Source organism: Arachis duranensis, chromosome 2 (assembly GCF_000817695.3).
Source record: "Arachis duranensis cultivar V14167 chromosome 2, aradu.V14167.gnm2.J7QH, whole genome shotgun sequence".
Taxonomy (NCBI): Eukaryota; Viridiplantae; Streptophyta; class Magnoliopsida; order Fabales; family Fabaceae; genus Arachis; species Arachis duranensis.
This window is the reverse complement of record NC_029773.3, coordinates 65079618-65090684: the sequence shown is the minus strand read 5'-3', so window position 1 is coordinate 65090684 and position 11067 is coordinate 65079618.

Below are 11067 nucleotides of genomic sequence, written 5' to 3'. Positions count from 1 at the left end.
ACAAGATAACCATAGCTTGCTTCAAGCCGACAATATCCGTGGGATCGACCCTTGCTCACGCAAGGTATTACTTGGACGACCCAGTGCACTTGCTGGTTAGTTGTGCGGGATTGCAAAAGTGTGATTGCAATTTCGTGCACCAAGTTTTTGGCGCCGTTGCCGGGGATTGTTCGAGTTTGGACAACTGACGGCTTATCTTGTTGCTTAGATTAGGACTGTTTTATTTTTGTTGGCTTAGAGTCTTTTAGTTGAGTCTAGTTTCATATTTTATGTTTGGTGTCAATTGCATGCCTTTGTTTTTCTTTTAATTTTCGATTTTGCATGTTCTTAGTCCCTTTTTGATTCATAAAAGTTCTAAGTTTGGTGTCCTCTTTGTGTTTTTCTTTTCAAAATTTTCGAAAAAATTAGTATTTGATTTTCTAAAATTTTAAGTTTGGTGTCATTCGTTGTTTTTTCTCTTTCCTCTTTTCAAAAATCAAATCTTTTTCATAAAAACTTTTCAATCATATCTTTCTAATTGCTTTTATCAAAATCTTTTTAATTAACTAATTGATTCAGTTCTCAATTTGCTTTGATCTTATTTTCTTTTTTATTTTCGAAATTTTATTTTATTTTCCTTTTGTTTTATTTTATTTTTTTTCGGTTAATTCAAAAAAAAAAAACAAAATTTATCTATTTGCAATCATTATCATTTCCCTTTTGTCCATTATGGACTTAAGTGGGATTAATCAGTCCAAAAGGACTCTGGGGTCATATGCTAACCCCATTACAGCTGCATATGGGAGTAGCATCTGTACACCTCCCGTGATATAATTGTGTTTGCCATATTATTTTACTGTTGGTGGTTAGGAAGTTTGGAGGATTTGGAAAGGGAATTATTAGTTAGACTAAAGATTTTTAGTCAGTTGCCAGTTATGGTTTAGTCTGTTTATAAGATTTGATTTATCTGTTGGGAGTTCTAGGATTGCCTTCGGATTTTTCAGGACATTACATGTTAGATATGTGGGCACTGTTACCATACTGAGAACCTCCGGTTCTCACCCATGCGGATTTTGTGGTTTTCAGATGCAGGACGTAAGGCTCCTCGCTGAAGCATGCTGGAGACTTCTGGATTAGCGAAGATCCTTGGTTCTTGGGACTTTACTTTTGGTTTATGTTTTTATTTAGATACTTATTATCTCCATTAAATAATACATACTGTGTTGACACCTCTTAGAGGTTTTTTTCGGAGAACAGGCTTTGTATTTCATCTGTCGGCTTTCTTTTGGGTTCCTTACCTTATATATATGTATATACTTATATGCTCGGACCGGTCATCTTCAGAACCGGATCTTGAGTTTTGATATTTGTGTTTTTGGCACTCTTATGTATATATCTTACGTTAGACATCCTTTATACGTTTCATTATGTTATCAATCGGAGTGTTACGACTTTCGATTTACAATTTTGTTTTATCCCTTTTTCTTCAAAGGCTCCTAGTTAAAAACATTTTTCACACTACTACATATACTAAATTTTATTTTTAGAGGTCGTAATACCTTGCCACCTCAGTTTTATGACTTAAGCATAAGACTCTGTATGGTAGGGTGTTACACATATCACTCAACTAATCCATCCTCAGTACTCCAGAAACCTAAGTCTCCGTCTTCTAAATTCATATAGAATTTCACTAAAATAAGTCACTAACTCATCTTTAATAACATTAGAACCTAATTACCATATAGTACTCTTAAACAGCATTTGAAGGAAGTTTAGAAAGTTAGGAGACCCTTAAAAAAGAAGAAAAAATAATTTTTCAGCAAAACAGGGTGTATGCATATGCACACTTCAGTTTTGGACCATCATGCGTACGCATACCATAAGTTCGTGTACGCATAGGTGCTGGACAGAAACCATCACTCGCATATGGCGCAGGAGGCCGCGCACGCATACCTACTTTTTGGCCCATCTCGCGTACACATACATAGGGCCGCATACGCATGAGGGCCTGACAAATATGCACGCCCGTGTATGGGGTGCTCGCGTACGCATGCCATCCCAAAATTGCAAATTTTTGTAAAGTTGCATAAATCAGTTTTAAACACCAAACTTTAAACGTTCATAACGTCCTCTACAAAAACCTATTTTCATCAAACTTTATGCCAATTTAAAGATCTTTAAATGGACTTTAATATAAGACAAATTTCAACCAATTTCAAAAATAGAGACTTAAGTTATGATCTGTCAAAGTTCACTAAAAATTGGTTTTTACAAAAAATTTGCTAGGTTCTCAAACTTCCAAAATTCACAATCAAACCATGTCAAAGCCTATTCAAGTTCACCACAAAACACTACCAAATATTATACTTTACCTTTCCATCATAAGCCAATCAATTCAACATCTAATTTAATCAAGTCATACACCACAAACTCAACAATTCCACAATTCCTACATCAAGACTCCAATATCACAATTTTAATACAATCCCACTACTCATAAGCATCACTTATTATACCTCAACATCAACATACAACATAGTTTATTATCCTTCCACACAATCATCATTATTCAACATCATCACAATCATTAAAATCATCATACATCATAATTATCAACAATCAATTTCAAACCTATCCTATGGTCCACTAGCCTAAGTGTCAACAAATATTACATAATACATAGAGAAAACCAAAATCATACCTTGGCCGATTCCCAATATGTGCTATACACCAAATTTGTGTTTAAATCAAGCCTCCAATCATCAACAATTAATCCAAAGCTCCAATAATTCACAATTCAAGCTAGACATACATAATTTATCATAAATCCACACCTAAGGTCCAAAAAATTCATAAATTCATAAGTTAAAGAGTTTTCTTACCTTCTCCGGGTATTTGGACATAAACCACCAATAGACCAACCTTAGATACCACCTAATCAACCAAAACACAAAAATTCACTCAGAAACAACACCTACATTTTTGAATTTCTTAGGGCTGCAGAAAGAAGAAGATATTTCAAAATCTTACCAACACAATTCAAATGAAACTATCGGGCTTGGCGAGAGCTTCGCGTAGCTGTTGACGGCATTCAAATCGGAGTTTTGTAGCTCAAGTTATGGCCACCGGAAGTTGGTGGTGAATAGTAACACTCTCTTGTCCTTTCTTCTCACTTGCAGTTGTGTGTGTGTTGTTTTGTCGAGTGAATGAGCTGAATGGGTTCATTTTAAGTGTATTTATATATTGGGCTTGGGCCCCAACTTTAGCCCGATCCAACATGTTAGCATTTTTGGGCCGTTTGGTCCAATTTCGGGCCAAACCTTTAAAATTAGTGCCTGGTTTTCAACCTTAATTATTTTCCTAAGTTTTTCTATTGTTTTTATCTGTCTCGCACAGTACTGAACAGATTTAAGCTAATACTTCCCACTAACTTACTGGTATGCATTTTTACGTAATTTTTTGCAAAAAATTACATTTTTTAACTCAGAAAAATCTACTGAGTCCAAATATCATAATCAAATTTTCTAATTAACATTCTAAATTTTTGGATCCTATTTTGGGCAATTAATTTAATTAATTAAGCGATTAATTAATCATGGTTCTTACATTCTTCCTACCAAATAAGAAATTTTGTCCCCAAAATTTAATGATTACCTAAGAAAAGCTTGGGATAATACTTCCGCATCTCTGACTCCAATTCCCAAGTATGCTCTTCCACTCCCGCTCTCTTCTAAGCAACTTTGACCAATTGAACTTCCTTTCCTCGCAATTTCTTCACACTAATGTCGTCAATCTGCACTGGTGTTACTTGAAAGGTCAAGTTCTCCTTTAGCTCAACCGACTCAGGCTCTAACATATGAGCCGCATCCGTCGTGTAATTATGGAGTTGTGACACATGTAATACATCATGTAAGTTAGACAAACGTGGCGGCAAAGCTACCTGATATGCCACCGCCTCGAATCGTCTCAAAATCTCAAACGGTCTTATGTACCTCGGATTCAACTTCTTCATTTTAATCGCCATTCCAATCTCTTCTATCGGCTTTGTGCAGTTAAAATCCTAGCTCAAATCTTTTTAATCTTTTTAGTAGTCTCTGCTACCAAATCAGATCCCAACACACTTGATTCACCAGCTTCATATCAAGACAGTGGAGACTAACACTTTCGTCCATACAAAGCCTCATACGGAGCCATCCCAACGCTCGTATGAAAGTTGTTGTTGTACGCAAACTCCACCAATGGCATGTAACGGTCCCAACTTCCCAGTTGATCTAAGACACATGCCCTTAGCATATCCTCCAAAGTCTGAATAGTCCGTTCTGACTGTCCACCCGTTTGTGGATGATATGTCGTACGGAGACATAGTCTTGTACCAAAATCTCTTTAAAAAGCTCTCCAAAACCTTGATGTGAATCGGGTATCACAGTCCAACATTATGCTTAATGGCACACCGAGCAATCTTACAATCTCGGATAGGCATAAAGTGAGCATACTTGGTTAAGCGATCTACGATCACCCAAACCACATCAAATTCCAACCTAGTCCTCAGTAAACCAATCACAAAATCCATCGCAATTCCTTCCCAGTTCCACTGAGAAATCTCAAGTGGTTATAACATTCTTGACGGTTTATGATGCTCTATCTTCACTTTCTAACACGTCAGACACTTAGACACAACTGTAGCTACATCAACCTTCATCCCAAGCTACCAGAACATCTCCTTTAGATCATAGTACATCTTCGTACTTCCTGGATGAATAGAAAACCCGTTGTTATGAGCTTCCGACAACAACTCTTGTCTCAGACTTCCGACATCCAGCACACAAATTCTCTCTTTATACCTCCATAACCCGTCCTCATCCTTAGTAAACTCTCCATGCCTCTTGTTACCAATCGGTTGGAACATCTTCTGAAGTTCTTTCTCATCTTGCTGAGCCCTCTGAATTTCTGACTTCAACGTACTCAAAATATGCAAATGATTCAGACAAGTTATTCCGGCAAGTTCACCAATGGCCAAATTGAGGTCTGCAAACTTATCCACTAACTCCTCCTCTTTGATCGTCATCCAAGCGATCATCAAGGACTTCTGACTCAATGCATCTGCTACAATGTTCGCCTTTCTAGGGTGATAACTCAGTTCAAAATTATAATCCTTCAGTAGCTCAATCCACCTCCTTTGACGCATATTGAGCTCTTTCTAATCAATGATATACTTAAGACTCTTATGATCAGAAAAGACTTTAACACTTACTCCTTACAAGTAATGCCTCCAAATCTTCAATGCAAACACAATCGCCTCCGATTCCAAGTCATGAGTTGGGTAATTTACCTCATGTGGTCTCAGCTGGCGTGATGCATAAGCCACTATGTTCCAGTGTTGCATCAACACGCAACCCAAACCCTTCAACGAATCATCACAGTACACTTTAAACGGTTCATGTGGTTCCGGCAAAATCAAAACAGGTGCTGACGTTAATTTCTCTTTCAAAGTCTGAAAACTTTCGTCACACTCAGACGTCCACACAAATGGTGTCTCTTTCCTTGTTAACTTAGTCATTGGTAATGCAATTTGAGAGAACCTGTGAATAAACCTTTTGTAATATCCATCTAACCCTAAAAGGCTCCTAACTTCTGTTACCGTCGTCGGTCTTTCCCATTCCATCACCACCTATACTTTCAAAGGATCTACGACTATTTCACCTTTACTCACCACGTGACCTACGAACTTAACTTCTTCCTTCCAAAACTCGTATTTGCACAACTTAGCATACAATTTTTGCTCTTCAGGATTTGTAATACAATTCTCAAGTGCTCTTCATGCTCCTTCACCGTTTTAGAGTAAACCAGGATGTTGTTTATGAATACTACCACGAATTTGTCCAAAAAGGGATGAAATAATCTATTCATGTAATCCATGAACAAAACAGGTACATTCGTCAACCCAAAGGACAACACCGCAAACTCGTAGTGTCCATAGCGTGTCCTAAACGCAGTTTTTGGAATGTCATCCTCCTTCACTCTTATCTGATGGTAACCGAATCTCAAATCAATCTTTGAAAACACCCCCACTCCTTGCAATTGATCCATTAAGTCATCTATCCTCGGCAACGGATACTTGTTCTTCAAAGTCACTTTGTTCAACTGTCGGTAATCCACACAAAGTCTCATTCCCCCATCTTTCTTCAAAGTCACTTTGTTCAACCGAGTCTTAAGTTTAGCGATCTCTATCAGAGCCATTCGGTATGGTGCAATCGACACTGGTCTGGCTCCCAACACCAGGTCATTAGCAAACTCAATCTCCCTTTGAGATGAGAATTCGGGAATATCTTCCGGAAACACTTTTGGAAAGTCTCTAACTACCGGAATCTAATCAAATTTCTGTTCGTCACCTAAGGTATTCGCAGCAAACAATATATAACCCTGACACTCTTCTCCACTACAGTTCACCAAAATAGAGTTAAGGTAATAACCCTCAGCTATCATTGCTCCTCATTCTCTTTTCGGCATAAACCAAATTGATCGTTCAAAGAAATCCAACAATACCCGATTCTTGGATATCCAATCAAATCCCAAAATCATCTCCAACTCAACCATTTTCAAACAATTAAGTCAAGAACAAATTCTCTATCCTCAAGCTTGAAATATACTTGCCTACAACTTGACCTTGTCACAACCGTCTGATACGGGGTATGCACATGCAAATCAAATGATAACTCTGATACTTTCAATCCTAGTTCCTCAACCTTATCAAATGAAATAAACGAATGCAAAGCTCTAGTATCATATAGTGCAACCAATATTTTATCACCAATTAAACAGTTACCTCTCATAAGAGGATCCGCATTAGTAGCATCATTGGCGTTTACCGTAAACACTTGCCCTTGGTGCTGATTCCAACCCGCATTCGGGTTCCTCCCTCGAGTACAATCCTTCGCCATATGACCAGACAATCTGCAATTGAAGCAACCACCTATACCCAGCTTGCACGAGTCATTCAGATGAAAATGCCCGCAACGGTTACAAATTGAATCTGGAGAAGCCTTACTCTGATTACCTCTCCCTCTAGCCGGGTGGTACTGATCATAGTTGTTTCGCCTAAAGCCCCATTGACCTTGAGGTGCATGTCCTCCTCTCTTGTAGCTCTGAGCTCTTGGTTGAAAATATTTTCCTCGCCCACGGTAATTGTTTCCTCCACGAGTGTCTCTTGAGGTTGCTACTTTCTTTGCACATTCCTCAACAACCCTCGCTTTGTTCACAAGTTCGGAAAAGATTCGGATCTTCAGAGGAGCCACAACAGTCATAATATTATCCTTCAAGCCTCCCTAGTACTTAATACATTTCCAGCACTCATAGGACTCCTGGGCACCCTGACATACCCTAGAGAACCTACAGAACTCCTCAAACTGACTAGTGTAATCCGCCACAGACAATAAACCCTGCTTCAGCTGCATAAGCTCTAACTCCTTTGCTTCTCTGACTGATTAAGAAAAATATTTCTTGTAGAAGGCCGTCTGGAATACATCCCAAGAATTGTCAGCATTCTGAAGTTGTAGTAAGCGGCATTCTCTTTGCCACTTGTGTTAAGCCTCTCCTAAGAGTTGATACGCAGCAAACTCCACAAATTGGTTATTTGGAACATGCTGAGCTTGTAACACACGCTCGATAGCCTGGAACCAATTATCCGCTTCCGTAGGATTGGTTGAACATCTGAATCTCGGTGGATGAACATTGAGAAAGGAAGCCAAGGTCATCGGGGCACCTCCCAAATCATTACCGTTTCCTTCCTCGTTATTGTTCCCATTTTTGTCACCATTTCCGTTTCCAGCTAGTTAACCTAACCTCTGCATAACTTGCAGAGTCGCAGTAGCATTCGCCTCCATAGTATTAGCAAGATTAGCCATTTTCGCCATAAACTCGGCATGGTTATCGGCAGGTTGTTCATTTCCAGTCTCTCCTCGTGAACACGTACGACCTCGTCCGCGAGTGGCCATTAGGTTTTCTGTCTACACCAAATAGTTGATATCAAGGTGATCAGTCTTAATATCAAAAGCCTGGTGCTTCAATTATCCCAAAAAGGCACTCACAAACAAGAATGATATACAATATCAATGAGATAACCTAAATAGCATCAAAGAAAAAGACACAGAGTATGCAATGAAGCATAATCGGTACATCCCTCAGGCTCACGAGAACGAACCACTCTGAAACCACTAAATGTAGCATCCTAATTACCCTAAGCCTTACCTCGCGCCGTAAATTAAAGGTTAGTCAAAGGTTACAACAAATCTAAAGCCTGTTATTGTACATAAATATATATAGAAAGAAATAATAACTCTAGAAGCCCGATGAAAAATTATGCTCAAAAATAGTATTCAAAAACGCAAAACGTTCACAAGAAGCTGCGCTAATCGAGGCGCAATATATACATACAGATATCAACATATATGTATGTATGTATCAAAGTATAATAGTCATAAGAATCTAGCTACCACCCGCGGAGTTTAAGCCGGCTAGTATATACAGACATACAGAGTTTAGAAAGTAAGAGCTTATACAAACTTCCTCTTATAAAGTAAGCCTCTAGACAAAATAAATACAAAAGTGAGAGATCCAATCAAAAGAAATCAAAGGACTTCAAAACATAGCAAGGATCCTCTGCTCTGTCACCATCAAAACAACTCACCGAGGTGGGTTACGACCTGCATTTGAAAAATAACAACAGAGTATATAATGAGAACCATGTAAGATATAAGACTCTTGGACGCCAGAGGCAATCCTAGAGTTTCATATCCATCATGAGATTCAAGCTTAAAACATAATTAAATTTAAATCCTTAACTTTAAAACCATAATGAAAAAGGGTAATCTAACTTAGGGGATTTCTAAGTCTAACGATTCTCTGCTGTCGCACGGCCTTCGCTAGCCTAACCGCCATGCGATCCCATCATTACCGCCTTTCGAACCTCCTCAATCCCAGTAGAAAGCACAAATAATGACAATGCAAGTAAAGCACAAGTATAAGCATGGATATCAAGTAATTCAATAAGCAATTAGGCATGTTATACAACTAGGCAAATAATACAAGTCGGTAAAACAAACAAATAGATAGAACATGCACATGATGAATGCTTGTCCTATTTGGCTATGATATCACATCGTCGGTTCAATTGCCAACCCCACACATCTCTATGGAGATGTCGCCCTTCGGTCTCATATTGGGAACCCCTGAGATATCATGCCCGGAACACGATCCAGGATATAGTGCCTGCATACTCTAATGATTCCTAAGGGACGCGAGCGGAATACTCTTGCCACAGATCTCACATCAAAATGTAAGCGGGATAAATCAACCGTCCTTACGCCGCCGCCGCGACCTCAACAAGCGAGATTAACCAACCGTCCTTGCCAGGCACATAGTGTCTCAACATTCTCAATTTAAAATATTACATCAGTAGTTTTCAAAATCATTTTATTCAGTATTCAGTAGTTCACCACTTCCACAACTTATTGTCAGTAATCATCAACATAATACTCCGCCTTCTCACTCAATCAAATCCGTCCTTAGTACTCCAGAAACCTAAGTCTTCGTTTTCTTAATTCATGTAAAATTTAGCTAATTAAGTCACTAATTCTCTTTTATAAGCCCTTAAGCCTAACTACAAAACATTACTCTTAAAATGCATCTTGGAGAAGTTAGAAATTAGGAGAACCCTTAAAAACAAAGGAAATCATTTTTCAGCAAAATAGGGGTCTCGTGTATGCAAGCCCCTGCCTCGCGTACGCATGCTATTGAAAACGGGGTGGTCGCGTACGCAACCACCTGCTCGCGTTGCGTTTTAAAATTCATGTACACAAAGGCTTCATTTTTAAAAGCTCGCGTACGCATGCAATGCGTCGTGTGCACTGTGTCGCATACGCATGGGTTAAAAATCAGTTTGCTCATGCACGCGAGTTACCCAACCCGAATGGTTTGCTCGCGTCGCGTGCCTCCTGTCGCGTACGCAGCTCATACCAGACTTCAAAAAATTCCAAATGTTGTAGAATTCAGTTTTGGCACCAAACTTTGAACAGTCATAACTTCCTCTATAAAAATTCATTTTCTACAAACTTTATATAAATTTAAAGCTCTCAAAGCCATCTTTAATTTAAACAAAGTTCATTCAATTTCAAGCTTTGAGACTCAAGTTATGATCCGTCAAAGTTCACTAAAAACTAGTTTTTACCAAAAATAACAAGCTTCTCAACTTTCCAAAATTCACAACCAAACTAAACCAAAACCACACCAAACCTCAATTCACCTCAGAATTTATCCTTTTGTGTCTCATTATACCAATCTTACTAAATTTTCACTCACATTACATGATCTTAAATCTCAATTATCCAATATATCACACTAAAACCATTTTGTCAACCAACAGAATCATCCATCATCATTATATCACTACCAATCATAATAATCAACCTCATTCAACCTCAATTTCAATCTTCAACATCATTTATCAATATCAATACCACAATTCATCAAAATAACCAAACGATCAAATCATCATACATCATCATTCAACAAATTCAACAACTAATTCAATCCAAACCTATCCTATGGGTCACTAGCCTAAGTGTCCAGAAATATTATATATTACATAGAGAAATCTAAAACCATACCTTGGCCAATTTTCAATATACACTAAATCACCAAGTTGAGTCCAACTCAAGCCTCCAATCACCAACAACCAATCTAAAGCTCCAATTAAATGCCAACAATCACTTCTTTAAGCTATATACACATAATTCATAACCAATCAATCTAGGGCTCATCATAATCACAATTTCACAAGGGTTGAGAATAAACTCACCTTACCCAATATTGATTCGGTCAAACATAATAGGAACCAAAGGCTAGAGTGTACCTAAACACCCAAAATCACAAAATTTTACTGAATACAAAACCCAAAATTTTGAATTTATGATAGGGAAGGCTGAGAGGGGATTCGTGATTTTCTTACCAGTTTCTTGGGTGAGTTTTGTAGAGCTCTTCGTGGTGATCGCGTGGCTACAAACGGTGCAGCAATCGAAACTTCATAGCTCAAGT